Below are 16393 nucleotides of genomic sequence, written 5' to 3'. Positions count from 1 at the left end.
AGAAAACCGACTTCTAAGTTTACTGTAATTTTCACACTTAGTTCCCCAGCCTTCAATACAACATAGTCATTGCTAGAAAAATAAATGGTTGGAAATACCATGACGATTGCTTGACATTGGTATCTTTATTTTTACACAAAACCGAGGTTCAGAGAAAATATCGCAAAGCAGCTACATGCTTGTAATTTCGGTTTGAGCGGTTTAGATTTTCCCTGTACAAAAACACCATAAGGGATACAACAACCCTCACCGCGATTTCAATATGTGGTCATTTTCAAACGTGAGTGACACGACAATCGGAGAGGTTTAAGGGCTCATATCTTCAAACTTAAAGGTTATGAATCAATCATGACTACTATATTATATACAATGTAGGACTGGCATGGGCCACTACGAGTTTGATTTGAATTCAACAATTCGTTTAGTAGATATGATTAAAAAACGGTGCGTGAGTGACACGACAAATTTTGGACATGGGTTTCTGACCACTAACACATATGGTTGGATTCGTGCCCAAGTAGTTGTCACGGAGTACTGTGAGTACCAGTAAATGGACATAAATAGTGTACCTATCTAACACATATAGCCAAAATCAATCAAACCTTCTCTATGGAAAATGGTACCCTCCTATATACCGTGAGTGACACGACATCCAAAACGTGAGTGACACGACAAGTGCAAAAATACAACATTTATCTCAACATTGAAAGTATTTTTTGCATGATGTAGAAGAGTAAAATACCATTAACCAAAAAACAATCTTAATTACATAACTGATTTCTTTTAAGTTCATAATATGTCATCCTGATGTTTTATTCTTGGTTTATGGTCATATTTGCCCATCAACTCACATTCCCTATACCATACCACATTGTCACACTAGGGCTTCTACCACTCTCCTCTTTAGAGGAGGAGGGGGCACTTGAAGGAGGTGTTATGAGGTCTTGGCATTGACATCAACTCGAACATTCTTTTTGTGGCCTGATATCATTCAAAACTTTAACTCTTTCTCCCTATCTGTATATGAAAGTTTTATACAGGTTTATACAATTCAGCATCCACAACGGATGGAATAATTTTTCCTTGTAAGAAAGGTATTCTGAATAGTCACATCATCTGGCATGGTCTGGTAGCCAATGATGTCATGTATGACTCCCTTTTCTTGAAATATTGGATTACAATATTATTCTCCTTTAATATTTTTATAGGCATTGTCCAAATAGGACATGGCAGTTTAAATGTCTTTTTTGGTACCAAACCACAATCACGTTGCTGCACACTTCAGATGGACTATCAGCAAATCGCCTTGAGAAAATTGGAAATTCAACTCAACAAGCATAGGTTTTCTCCTGAACACTGCTTGTATGTGGACCCTCCCAAATCAGTACATGTAGGCACTGTACCAAAATTCAGAGCTATGCTTTTTGCTGGAATTTGTAAGCGCCTTTTCATTGCTAATTATTTGATCATATACCATACCATGGGAATCCAGGGAAAGCCACAAGGTGAAAGACGCAGTCAGTACCTGATTCTTGCAGTCTGCTACTATTACATAACAACTACAAGTCATTAGCCTTTCCTTTTCTAAGCCCTTGGATGTCACACTAAAATCCAATTCAACATCCCAATCAGGCTCCCTTTATACCTCAATAGCTTTTTCCCCTGGAGGTCCAGCTCTGTTCTTATCAGGGTTCCCCCCACCAAAAAAAAAAAAAAAATGATCTACTGGTACATGGCAACCCATCCAAAGTTGCTGAAATCAAAATGCGGTCTCGGTTGGGACTTGTTGGGACCTACATGAACATGCATCATTTTGTTGTAATGACTATGTGTAAATGCAAATCTGCTCTGAACACACATCGGCCCACTTACGGTAGTTTGCTGTTCAGACCCTACATGTAGTTAATCACTAGCGGTATGAATGGTGGCCGAACAAATAATGATTTTGAACTTGGCATGTAGCTGCTTCAAGCAATATCCAAAATGTTTGTTTTCTTGCAAATTTGTTTATTTCATGTCCTGGAATACAAGCTTTATGGCAAATGAAAAGGTTGATTTAATCAATCAGAAGGAAAAGAAAAGTATTTTCTTTTCCGAATTTGAAAAAATGTTTGGTGTTCATGGTGATCTCTTATATCTCATGTACACTACTTTACCACTAAAATTTCTGCAAATTTCAAAAAAGGATCCGTGACTTTTCTAGCTGAGTATTACATGTATAACAAAGAAATAACATTACTCAAAAGAAAGGTGAACTTTCTGCTTATTTCTGTAAATGGAGACAGAGAATGTTTGAGTAATACCTAGGTATGACTTGAACCATCACCATCACCAACCCTTTATGCATTGTAAATATGTCCATTGCTTAAGTATAGTGGTTTTTCTCTTGATACATTCATAATTTTGTGTTGATTGATTATGTTGTTATATTCTTAATCACAGTACATTCACCAAAATATGAATTAGGATCTGAGTCTTCACACCAATGAAAAATTGTCAGGATTTTTTAAACCAAGGCAACCACGGAGAGGAGAGAAAATAGATGAACTCAATGTCAAATTCAATATTTCCATAAAAAGGAGTAAAATTAGGAAAATGGAGGAAATTATTAGCCTAGAATAGGCCTAAATGATGTCAGGAACAACATTTTGACTGTATCCCTGGTAAAACGCTTCAAAAATTACTTGATGTCCTTTTTTATACACAATATAATACCGTGAGTGACACGACATTTCGTGAGTGACACGACATTGTGAGTGACACGACGCAACTTTGACAGTTAATTTTAGCTTTACCTTAACACATTGGACCAAGTTACTTTATATACAATAAGGTACAGATAAACTGTATTTGCTCCAGTACTGGGACAAATTAATTTTCAGAATACACAGCTCTAGAAAACTTTTTGCATTTAAAACGTGAGTGACACGACAACCAGTTTTGAAAACTTCGAAACCCAATTTTTTTCAGAAAAACACTTCACAGAATATTTTTTTGCTTTTTAGGAGTTAGATACAATACACAGCTTGTATCTTGCCAACAAATGTGCTTCTAATACAAATTTTATATTGTGATAGGCAATATGTGAATTTTAATGCAAAAATCAACATTTTGTAACATTTAATTTCCCTTGCATTAAATTCACTGTATCTCAAGACATAATTAATAATTTTATGTAAATGAAATGGAAAAATATACTTTAAGATGTCTAGTTTCAAAAAACATTGAAGCCTAATGATTTCTAGCAAGTTTTAATTTTCACCCCCATGTCCACTTTTGTTTGAAAATGACCATGTGCGATCAGTCAAAACGTTGTATCGTTTTTTATGTGCAAAGTCAATGCAGTGCAGATATAACGTTTTACTGACCGCGCATTTGCATATCGTGTGCACGCAGCTGTTGTTTGCTTTACTACAGTACATGTTTCCTATGAGATATGCGCATTTTATCATCAATTTGCATGGCATTGCTGTGAAAATCCCCTCATACATCAGAAACTAAACTAAATTGCTGCCTAGAAAGTTAGTTAATGAATAGAATAGGACTTGTACTTTCATTTTCTGCAAAAATCTTTAAATCTAGTTTTTTTTACCAATATTGACTGGCTGATACGACGGTTCAGATGGGCACCGACGAACTGAAGTACTGTGTGTTTGAATGCTGAGCTTGTAGGCAAGAAGGCATCTCTCACTCGGTTTGTCTGTTATATTGCGCTTCTTGTTGACATATATCCAGAATTCATGGAAAGAATGTCACACAAATTCAAATACATATCCTCCGTGTTTACACATTGACTCGGCTCGGGTGTTGAATCCGCGAGCCGGGTTGAACACTGCGAAGAAGGGATCAGAGATCGCGTTTATACGTACATATAAAAAGGCGAGTTCAACACGGCTCGCGGATCTCGAACGGAAGAAGAATTATGACGTCGCAAATTAAACGAGGGAAATTCACCGCCGGAATCGAATCTTGTCGGTGCGAACAACAACAATGCCAAAAGTGAAAGCGCGCGCAGTGACCTGGTCAAGAGAGTTCGACACGGCTTTCTGTTTACACACGAAAAAATTGCCGAGTCTGACTCGGCTCGCGGGTTGAAACCTACGATTTTGGCGGATCAAAAAAGCCGTGTTCGACACGGCTCACGGATCACACTGATCGCGTTTACACAGCATAAAATTGCCGTGTTGAGCACGGCTCGCGTGTCGAACCCCCGAGCCGTGTCACTGTGTAAACACGGTAATCTTCTAAGAGGCCCTAGGTGTAGATTACAATGAGAGTACTTGGAGCAGGATGTACCACTACTCATCTATCCCTTTAAAGAGAAATTCCAGCAGTTGCAGTAAACTCTGATTTCATTAGAAAGTCTGTAAAACAAGGCTTAATTGTCAGTATATCATCGAGGATCTAGATCTGGTACAGTTATATTAACTGAACTTTGTGAAATCTTGAAATCTACGCTGAAAAATGTTCACACCGAAGATCCCCAACTCAGATAAGCGCACGTGGGACAATGTATAATTATTGCTTAGAGCATCGGGCCCAACGCTCTACCCGAATCCTGTGCTTATTTGCTGATTTCTCAGCAATTACACAATTTCTTCAAGAATCCTTTGGCACATGCGTTTTATTTATACAAACTGACACTTTGGTGGTCATTTCATTGGATTCTGTATGAACTCATTTTGATATCGTTACCAAAACTAGCATTTACCTTTAAAGATTGAAACTCCTCTCTCAATTTTTGAAAACCAATTTTTTTTATTCATATCATTCATACATATGTAGGCCTATATTACATTGTAGTGACACCTTTTCTTCATTTTTTCTGTGAAACTGGAAATGATAATTTTTCTACAATAGTTTGAAGAACAATGCATTGAGAATCTTGTCAGTCCACATACATACATGTACCATGACTAACAAATTTTTCACGCTGATTGAGAAACTTGGAATGTTGTTTAACACCAATATTTCCATGAAAGAATGTTACTTTGCATTGTTTTGATCTACTGAATAGGGAAGCATGTGAGTAAAATTCATATTGCAGAGGTTATATAAACAACTCCCGGTTTGAATAAAGTGAAGGTTAAATCACAAAGTCGTCAAAAATCTTTTCCCAAGATTGCCCATCCAATTGAAATACAAAGTTGTCCTTTGAATCGTTTTGAATGATTTTGTCACAACTTCTATGTCAACCTTTTTTTCTCCTACGATTTGACCACACAGGCTTGTAGCGGTAAATTTGTGCATTCTTTATTGAATCAAAGTGAAAATGAAACCAGAAAATGAAGTTAGAGTCCACTCAAGCAGCTGATAATTGCTCCCTTCGCCTATCTGGGACATCCTTTTCAATCTGGTCACTCTACTCATGCACAGACTATGCTCTTTGTTAGTCTTTGTATCAGACTCTTTATTGGTATACACTGAATCACAAGAGACTACTCATCTAATATAGAGATGGGTGACTTGATAACTAACCTGCGGTAGATGAATTGAAGAGCGCTCGTGTTTTGATAAATCACTCAAGCACTCGTCTTATCTAGAATCGAAATGAGAAGTTATTTTCTGATCAGATAAAGGTACCACGGGTCTGCATATGCAGGCTAAATATGGAAAATGTACCATGCTCTCGAGAGCCAAGCCAATGTAGAGAGACTGTGTATAAACAGCGTATTATGTGTATGTGTGTGTTTACAGGTCAGATTGGAGGCTTTGTCACTGCTTGAATGCAATGAATATCAGTGGTCTTTTCATATGATTTTAAAACATGGTGTGGTGCTGAATCGGAAAAGAGTGTGGTTGGTGGACCGATGGCTCTTGGATCTAAAAAGTGGATGTGTGTTTCATGCTTTGCGCAGTGTTTCACCTGGTTAATTTGATTTGTTCTGTGGTCAGACACGTGTCTACAGAAGGATATACTATACCCAGGTAATAACTTTGTATATGGATGAATCAGCCGCTACCACCACCATCATGATCATGGAATATATCTCTCTCTGCCGCATAGTATTATGGTTCTGATATTTGGGTAACTTCTACTTTTTATAATCTGACCTTCTGTGTCTGCCTTTACCAATACCATGCACTGTTATATATCTCATCAGTGTAATATTTGGTAACTGGAATATATGTAATGATATACTTGTCTGTTACTAATAGGGTTAGGGCCTATTCTCATTTTGCTGCATATTTTGAAAATATTTTAAGTCATGACAAATTCTATATCTTGTCAATATTGTGATGATACGCCATGTATACTACAAGGGAAACCATATTTTTGTCTGTTGTGATATGCGTGTGGAACCATATATATGAATGGACTGGTTGTTGTACAGACATACAGGGGTAAATGCATACAGCCCAGGGGGTGTATTTTATCCCTCTCCAAACCTCCCAACAATGGAGCTATATATTTGGTTTCATTGTGCTCGCTGTACTTTAGAACAGGTAGACATGATAGATCGGGGCCCCGTCTTACAAAGAGTTACGATTGATCCGATCAATCATAACTATGGAAAGCCAGCAAAGTCAACAGATAAAATGCATGTTGGTTCAAACAAATTCTAGACATGAATGTACATACATAAATTCATTGATTTCCTGACAATTTGGTGTGTTCTCCTTTGTTTACAAAGGATATTTTGCAAATTTCCTGTAGAAAAATTATGACACTGATGGATTTCCATAGAGTTACGATTGATTGGATCAATCGTAACTCTTTGTAAGACGGGCCCTGATGTCATGCTTGGATTCTAGGGTTTGGATTGCAATATATTCAGCTTTGAAGATATTTTAGTGTATAGTAGGCCCCCTCTTTATATGTACTTATTCCCTGATTATATAGGCATATCGCAATTATAATGGATTAATAAAGTACATAAACTATTCAACAAAGTATAGGCCTACATGTACATTCTACTGCGCTATAAAAATTACAAGAACTCGTGATATACTTATTAAACTGCGTGAGTTACAAAAACTTGACACCTTAGAAATCCCCAATTTAGGGAAAAAACATGTCATGAACACATAATCATTATATATGACCTGAAAGATTATGTTTTCCCAAATAATTTGATAGCATATTTATGTGGTATGTGTTAAAGCTTGGATGACCAGGAGGTATTGTATTTGCAGTGATGTAAATTTTAAATTGCGCCAAAGTAAGCCATCACAAATCACAAATTCTACACTTTCATCCAATTCAAATTAATTCTTCCTTGGCCATCACTGTATTAAATTTAAAGTGTAATAGATCTCATTTGGTCTCTTCATTCATTTCTACATTTAGTATGGTCAGTGGAGACTTTCTTGGTGCAGAATTGTGAGCAATTTAGATTTGCCCTGCCTTCTTTTATAGAGTGTACCTGTACGATAAATGGTGACGGGAGTCATTTGAAGTGCTTCTCAGTGAATAGATCCTGAGTGATTGTCAGTAGAGACACACTATTCTACCAATTCTTTCCTTTCACATTGTAGCTCTCAGATTGAAACTGCCATGAAACTCAGGTTTTTTTTTTTTGGGGGGGGGGAGTGGTGTAGTGTAGGCCTATTGAACATTGAAAGTTGCATGTAGGCAGTGATTACATGCATGTCTCCCCTTGTTATTGATAGATCACATTGTCTGGGTTGCACTACGTAAACATTCTTACCTAACTCATAAACATTGTATTATGGTCATGTAAATAGTGTTATATAACAGTTGTAGAAATGGACATGGGTGGTAAAGCCAGAGGTGATTTGTAACATCATGTTTCACTGATCTGATAAAAGTTACACACCTCATCATAGGGATGACTTGCTCTGTGTGCAAGAAACCATTCAAATGATTGATATGAAATAGATGCACGGGGTCATCAATACATTCTTGCACAAATCTTGTGTACGTCATGGGTTTGGGTCGCAGGGTCATTCAGTTAAAAAGCAAAAGAACCCCTATAATGATATTTCATCTTAAAGGTAAATGCCAGTTGTGGTAATGATATCAAAATGAGTTCGTACAGAATCCAATGAAATGACCACCAAAGTGTCTTTTTGTATATATAAAAATATGTGCCAAAGGATTCTGGAAGAAATTGTGTAATTGATGAGAAATTAGCAAATAAGCACACGATTCATACAAGCGTTGGGCCGACATTCAGAGCAATAATAATACACTGTCCCAGTGTCCCACGTGCGCTTATCTGTGTTGGTGATCTTCAGTGTGAACATTTTTAAGCGTAGATATCAAGATTTCACAAAGTTCAGTTTATGTAACTGTACCAGATCTAGATCCTCGATGATAAAATGACAATTAAGCCTCGTTTTACAGACTTTCTCATGAAATCAGTGTTTACTGCAACTACTGGTATTTCTCTTTAAACTGCCTAATTAGGTGGTTTCAGACCGCCTCGAAGTTCGCCAGTTCCAGGTATTCTCTGATCGGGAAATTTACCCCGATCAGAAAATACCAGGTATTTTGGTAATGTGAAAGTAAACTACGCGTAATCTCCCCGAAAGAAAATACCCGCTAAATAGTAGGTACTTGGCGAAATTACGAGAACTTTCGTGGGGATTTTTCCAAGGTCGCAGGTATTTTGGCGATGTGAAAGCAAATTACGGGAACTTTTATCCCAGCGTGTCGTTGGGCGCGGCGGCGTGGGTGGCTGCTGGGCTAGAGATTTTGAATCTCCCGCCTTGCCTGCTTATCAGACCACACTGCGCATGCTCGTAACTTCGGGAACTTATCCCGAAGGATGTGTTTCGGGGCGGTGTGAATGCAGGAATAATTAACGGGTATTTTTTAGCCTTAAAAAGTTCTCGTAATTTAACGGGGATTCTTGTGATCGAGGCGGTTTGAAACCGCCTAATGATAGAGTTCATATGCTGGCCCATGCAACATCTACCTCAATTGAAAGTAAACATATCTAGATAGGCCTATATGTCAGGCTGATTTCCCACAGGAAGCTAGCAGACAGGTACTTATACTAATCAGTATGCAAGATTTTTTTAAAAACAGAATAGGCCTATAGGTCTAAATTTATGTCTTTTTACGAACCAACTCTATGGTGAAAAACTACTGAACTTGATTTGTTTAAAAAGCCATCAAATTCAGTATTTCAGAAAGCTGTATGTATTGTTGGACCATATGGGTCTGTATACATCTGCCATGCTGCTGCATTAGTATATTGCGTGAGCTTTGTGGACTTGTATTGTGTTATGACATTGGAAGTTGACATCGCATGCTGTTATGACATGGCGCCGTCATATTTACATCAATTGTTTTCATTGTAATATCAGTTGTTCCTTGTGAAAGGAAATTCCCAGGCTCCCCGTAGATATGACAATCTTTTCCTTTTATTTCTACATAATAGGATGTAGGTCTATAATAGGATGCATTGTACGCCTATTAGTGTCACCAAGTAGCCCATTTTTGTTGATTTAGTAAAGGCATGGAGGTTTAAAATCTCCTTGGTAAAAGTAGTTGTTCTTTGTCTGAATTCATCTACATGTGAGACCTGCCAACCAGTACGTTTTTGGCGAATGTAGTACCTTACATTTTTGCAACCAAAATTGATGTTTTTTCTTTAAAAATGTATTTGTAAAAAAACAAACATTTTTTTGGTGAAAAATATAGTTTTTTTTTAATCACAGAATACAGTTTTTCTTTCCCAGAGGTTGGCAGGTTTGACATGTCATGTAGTTGAATTATCTACCTGTAGTTACAAAAATGATTTCTAAATTCATTGGGTCTGACAAACAAGGGAAACCCTTTTGAAATAATTGATTTAGAACAAAATTAGCAATAGAATGATTGATATATTGCTTCTTTCATCTTGTGTAGCTTGGAACTTGAATTTGAATTTGAAATGAAATCAAAGTAATCAACCAAATCATTTTTAGACTATAGATGCTGCTTGTACATTAATATGTAGGCCTACTACATATACAATAGTTGTTTTCTTAGAAAAGGATCTGGTGATGGATTTCAGGTCAAAGATCAAAAGTCAATGTCCGCAGTCCACTCAAACAATACAGTATCATTTCAATCAGAAGGTAAACCAATACTTATTTAGACTATCCAAACAGTTGGTTTTGTATGGAGTGAATATATTGTGGAGCCTGAAGATGTCTCTAGAAACCATCAGAATTTTCCTGTGATGAATTTAGGAATGGCTATGATCTTAAAAAGTAGTTTGCTAGAATTTTAGCATTTAATAATCCTCGAAAATAGTAGTGGTCACTTGAATCTATTCCATTTTATTTCAGTATTCCAGAATGATGAAATTATTCCATTTAGGGTGCGTTTATGCGCCACTTTTTTACCCTAGAATCATGATCTCAATCATGATTCAAATCATGATTCTGCAGAATCTCAATTGCATTTTAGTCAAAAGTTAAAATATTCAAATATGGAACACGGAAAAAAAGGTTGTTTGGAAAGATGTTTCTGTAAAAGAATCATGAACGAAAAATATAAAAAAGTGTAAACACATAAACCGCAATTTGAATCATGATTCTATGACGTCACTGTGTCGGGCTACTTCTGGCTCGACCCTTACCAAGTTCAAGGCACATGATTAAAGTTAGTTGGAGAAATTCGTATAATTTCACCATATCAGATGCAAAATTAAACAACACACACGATCATGTGACATAATACTGTAATGAACTAGAAGAGTGACACACACTTCAGGGGTAATTACTGAAACTTGATATAGGCTTGATTTTCCCAAAAAAACTTGGTACCCACCCTTTCTCTAATACTGTTTAAACTTTCAAGATTTATAATGAACAGACGATCCCACTCTCTTAAATGGAGGCGTGGGCTGGGAAATGCTTCGAAGATATGATATGATGGATAAATGACAGATGAAATATGTGAATGTGAGAGGATAGATGGTGATAGCGGGATTAGCCAGGATTAGAATGAAATCAGTATACCTCCCACATGTTGTCTAGACATGGACATACTGAAATGGAATGGTTTGAAATAAAACAACATCTGTTTAAAGGCCCCGTCCCACTGCACTTATGCATGCAAAGGGGATGTAAAACATTTTTAAAAATCTTGCCATCCGTTGGAAAACCCTATGCATCCATTGTGTACTCCTTGCATACATGTATGCGTTTCATGTGCTCTATCCATCAAGCATCGGTCCACTGTGATTTCATTCGCGCAAAAAGTTTTGAGATGCATAAACTTTTAGAATGGAAAGTGACATAACATTGAGAATCATGATTTTGTAACTGGGAATATCTCCCAAGATTCTAACTCCAAATCCTTTTGAACTTTCATCCTTGATGAAATATTTTGAATTTTATCTCTCTTTTTAAAGTCATACTTGTTTAAATGTCATGTGAAAGTTTTAAGAGTTCAAGGAAGTGCCCAAACAAGGAAGAAAATTGATGAGGAAAAAATAACAAACAGAAAGTAGACGGCAAGTTCCTCTCTTTTAATGCAGTGTAGAAAATTGTAACTGGATTTGAAACAATGACTTAGTACATGTCAACTTTATTAAATAAAAAAATATGAAATAAAGGATTTCAGTTAAAAGGGATTGGGGATGCTTTCTATTAAGTGAAGTACCTGTAGGTAGGCCATACATCTAATCTAACAAATAAGATTTTTTTTAGGTTCTGACTCTGAAATATCCCAAAATGTGTGTATTTGATTCTTCTTGAGATATATATTACTATGCTAACTGCAGTATGAGTATGTTGTTGTTAGCCCATGTACCTAGTACGTATAGGTCCATGGTTAGCCTTATCTTCTAACAATCTGCCAATGATTCCAGCTATTCAACAAAATAGGTGGTGCTGCACCATCCAGAGTTTGCTCAATCTTGAGATTTTAGATTAGATTTTAGATCTTGAGATTAATCTTCACGATTAATTTCAAGATTCAAGAAACCCCGTCTCCACCATCGCAATAAGAGCGATTCCTGCTCGAGCGAGGCATCCATGCATTATGGTCTGAGGCCGTGAATAAATATTCCAGAGTGCGTCTGCACCTACGAATTAGCGCGATAATTTGTAAAATAGCGCGCTATTTTGCAAAAAATCCCAAGTTGACTTTGGATTGCAATCTCGACATAATTCTACGAACTAGCGCGATAATAGCATCTCCATTGCAAATAATCTCGAGATTGGTCAGATCGGGATAATTTGCCGGATCAGAAATAGCACGCTAATTTGAAAACTCGAGATGGTGCAGATAGCCCCATTGTCTTATTCTAATGGGTGCCTTATGATATATGGTACCTGTGGGAATTGAAGAGGGCAACATAAGCCAAACTTTTTATGGGGTAATATGATCCCCTGCCTATAGGACATTGATCCTGTACTCCCAAACTTTGACCTTTGATGACCTTTTGTGAGTAGTTTTAAATGACATGATTTGGAAAAAAAATCAAACTTGTCATGAAGAGTTTGGGTATGAAGCCCAGGCAAGAAGCATCAAAATATTGTTGCATTCTTGTTGGTATATGGTCATGCTGATAGTGATAGAAGATCAGTTCTTCTATTCTCCTTTTCTTGTCTTCAAGATGTTTTTTACATGGCTCTCTTAGACCAGTTTCATACTGACAACCGAAACTTATTTAAAAGGTGGATTGCTATTTTCCATTTTCAAGTTGTTGGTGCTAAATAATACAATAGATTCCCTTCCCTGACTAAGACATCTAAATTACTTAATTCTAAAGGTGTTTTCATACTGAAGGAGAAGTGGAGTTACTCCGGATTGAGTTGATACACTTGTACTGCGGACCGACATTGCACCCCTTTCAAACGGGCAAACTCTGCAGCGGTGTATCCGCAGTCTTTTCCATGGTTTCCAAGCGAGTCCGCGCCATATGTGTGGCGAGCGGAATCTCCCCCATGCGGTAATAAATGAAGTTACGTGCGAGATAGGCAATAACGCCCTTCTGGTGCAGACTAACTCTGTTTGTAACCTTCTTCTCGAAATAGGTTGAGTACTCCGCCTTGAATCCGGATCGAAATAATCCTAGAATTTTCATACTGCCCTCCAAAGTGGATTAACTCCTTCTGGACTCCGGAATAACTCCACTTTGTCAGTATGAAGTAGTTTAATGAGTGCATGAGAATATTTCAAATCAAATTATTGAAAGCTTGTGAGATCTATGGAGAACCTATTTCAAATGCTATCCATTAATATAACTATTGAATTTGAGGAGTGAGGACCATCAACAGATTTATGGAATAGAGATGCTTTGGTTATTTTTTTGTCTATCAAAGGGAATAATTTTGATAATGCATTTAGGCCTATATCACACATATAAGTTTGTTGCAAATACTGATGAGAATCCTATTGCAATTAGCTCAAGTAATCTCATCATTCTCATTCTTAGATTTATCTGTTTTCTTGCAATCTAACCTGTTCCATCGGTTTCACCATGGATCTGTGTTATCGCCATGGTTTCACCCACTCCCTTATGTTAATGAACCATAGCAAAAAATGATTGAGTAATGGGAGGAGGAGGCTTTCTATGTAAATCTGATGAGCTGTTCTACTTGGAAAGTTAACCTCCATGACAAGCATCATCTTGTATGTTCACCCTGTCGCCTTCAAGGGCATTATTAAACAACATGTAAAATTATGTTTACGTCCTTCTGGCTTTTGAAAGACAATATATACCAGTGTTAATGTAGGAGAAGGGAAATTGAGCTTGCCTAAATTCCTCCATGAAGGTGGATTGTTTATGCCCTGACGTCAATAGAAGTAAGAGGTTCTAAAGCAAGATGACTGGCTCGAATCCAACAGCTCCATTGGCCTCTTGAGATGATTCCATTCACACGAGATGGTATACTGTACTATACAGAACATGATAGATGTGATTAAAACTCACTTTGAACAATATTACAGATAAATTCCAGTATTGGTAACGATCTCAAAATGACTTTTTACAGAATCTAATATAATGACCACCCAAGTGTCTGGTTGTATGAATAAAAAATTTGTGCCGAAGGATTCTGGAAGAAATTGTGTAATTGCTGAGAAATAAGCAAAATAAGCGCGGATTTGGTCACTTCCGTCAGGTCTTTATTCCAACAATAATAATACACTGTCCCACGTGTTCCTATCTGTGTTGGTGATCTTCAGTGTGAACATTTTTCAGCGTAGATTTCAAGATTTCACAAAGTTCAGTTTATGTAACTGTACCAGATCTAGATCCTCGATGATATACTGACAATTAAGCCTGGTTTTACAGACTTTCTCATGAAATCAGTGTTTACTGCAACTACTGGTATTTCTCTTTAAACATATTTTAAGATTCTGAATCGACAGTGTGATGTGGAGTTATATTCTGTTGACGTCTGAATTCTGTAACATAGGTTCTATACATTGATCTCCCAATTTCAATATTCAATTGGTCAAGAAAGAATTTTGTAAGGGACCAAGGATGCTGCTTTCTTGTGCATTTAATTCTGCCTTCTTGAGATCATTGGGAATCTGACGTTTATAACCTGTATACCAAATTTCCATTAAATTATTCAAATTCAACTATTTTAACTAATCCATTATTATTTTTCAATTACAAAAAGAGCTAAGCTGCATTTTCGTATACATTGCGTTGTCATGTTTTATTTTTGTTGTTGTTGATTATTATTAATATTTAATATATTTTTGTTTGCTTTTTATTATATTGATTTAATAAAACACATAAAAAAGAGTCAACAGGATATGATGCATTGCTGGTCAACAGGTGTAGATTGTTGTTCTCTCATGATAATGGCATATGCCTACGTGCTCATCATGGTCCTGTAACACAGAGGTTAGCAATTAATAGTCCACGGTAGTCAATGCAATCAATTGTAAAAAAATGTTCTATGATGATTGCTAACCTTTGTGTTATGTGACTGTTAGAGGGGAAGTTCACCCTGACAAAAAGTTTAGTGTAAAAATAGCAGAAAAAATAATAAAAAATATTGCCAAAGGTTTGAGAAAAATTCATCAAATAATTAAAAAGTTATTAGAATTTCGATTATTTGGTTTGTGATGTCATATGCAAGCAGCATTCCTACATAGCAAATGGTAAAACTTCAAGGAAATGGCATTTTCTCAGAAAATTGAAAATGGTTTTCACTGTACCTTTTGTATATCAATAGACAAATCATTTCACACCCGATCATGAATAGAAAACAAAATTAAGTCATCAGGAACCATACAAAATTTGAAATTCATGCATTTTATATTACATAACACATGGGGCAGCTGCTCGTTTATGACGTCACAAATCCAAAACTTTGAAATCTAATAACTTTCTTACTCTTTAACGGATTTTCCTCAAACCTTCACCAATATTTTTTTACTATTTCTTCTGCTATTTTTACAACAAAGTTTTCTTCAGGGTGAACTTCCCCTTTAATGGTCTTTCCCTTGGTGTGAATGCACCCATAGGAGATGCGCAGGGTGTAGAGTTCAATGAACATGGATAGCGCTTTATTGCTCAGAGTCGTCTTGATGGTCGGTCGGTGAGATCCTACTCCAGGCAATATACATCTCACCAAACAGGAGATAGACAGGGGATTTACATTCAAAAGCTCATAGTCCCTCTTACAAATTATGCAGATGGGTTTGCGTGTATCCCCAACCCCTGTGGCTTGTTTGGCCAATATGGTTTACTCAAATCAAAATATTATGAATACCGGGATGGTATCTAATACCCTTTTCATAAACCTATCCTCCAATTAGCCGCCTAAGAGTAATGCGGATAATTCAATAAAAATTGCGTTCATAAACTCCGAAAATAAGCCGCATTATTTTTACGACCGCCCGTCCTGAAAAAGGCGGATAATCGCCATGACAACTGGACACGCCCCCTCCGATGCGGTTGTGTTGAAAAAGGGTGACCTTGTGACCGCACCATGGCAATTATCCGCATTATTTGGAAATGCGTTCATAAACTCAAAATCTTATCCCGATGCCGCTATTATGCGGATAATAGCAGCATCAGAGTAATGCGGATAATTCTTGTCCTCCAATTTTACGACCAAATTATGCTGCTATTAGCCGCCTAATTCATTTTTATTGGGTTTATGAAAGGGGTATAAGATAGTGATGCATCACTTGAACTTGCACATACATGTGAATATTTGGAAAAATAAAGTAATAAGTGATTGATAGCTTATATGGAAATACACCTGTACATCCATGAAAGTAGGTTTGGAAAGAGAATCATTTAAATAGTAAATTCAAGAGATAAAACAAAGTTCAAAAGAGCCAATTACTTAAGGTAAAGAGTGCAAGACTTTTTATATATTAGAGGTTTTTTTTTTCATTCATTCTGTCTCTTTCAAGGTTGTAACGTAATTTTCACTAATAATGTAAAACGTGATTTGTTTGGTATAGTTACTCTCATCTTGGAGTTTCTTATAGAGAGTTACCTACCAT

General features: G+C 36.7%; 1 protein-coding gene across 3 annotated transcripts in view; it reads left to right on the top strand.

Annotated features, from left to right (window-relative positions):
• Nucleotides 1-16393, top strand: part of LOC121422843 (SH3 domain-containing protein C23A1.17-like) — a 125641-nt gene that overhangs the window by 86298 nt on the left and 22950 nt on the right. The window contains exon 1 of one of the 3 annotated variants that reach the window (XM_041618055.1): nucleotides 4689-5928. The exons of 1 other annotated variant lie outside the window; for it this stretch is intronic. The gene's annotated coding sequence lies outside the window, so the exon portion shown is untranslated. Of the gene's footprint in view, nucleotides 1-4688; nucleotides 6029-16393 lie in introns of those variants that run through there. One more of the 3 variants, XM_041618056.1, reaches the window with a different exon arrangement.

This window comes from Lytechinus variegatus, chromosome 10 (genome assembly GCF_018143015.1).
Source record: "Lytechinus variegatus isolate NC3 chromosome 10, Lvar_3.0, whole genome shotgun sequence".
Taxonomy (NCBI): Eukaryota; Metazoa; Echinodermata; class Echinoidea; order Temnopleuroida; family Toxopneustidae; genus Lytechinus; species Lytechinus variegatus.
Note: the sequence above shows the minus strand (reverse complement) of the source record. Positions and strands in the feature narration are given on the sequence as shown.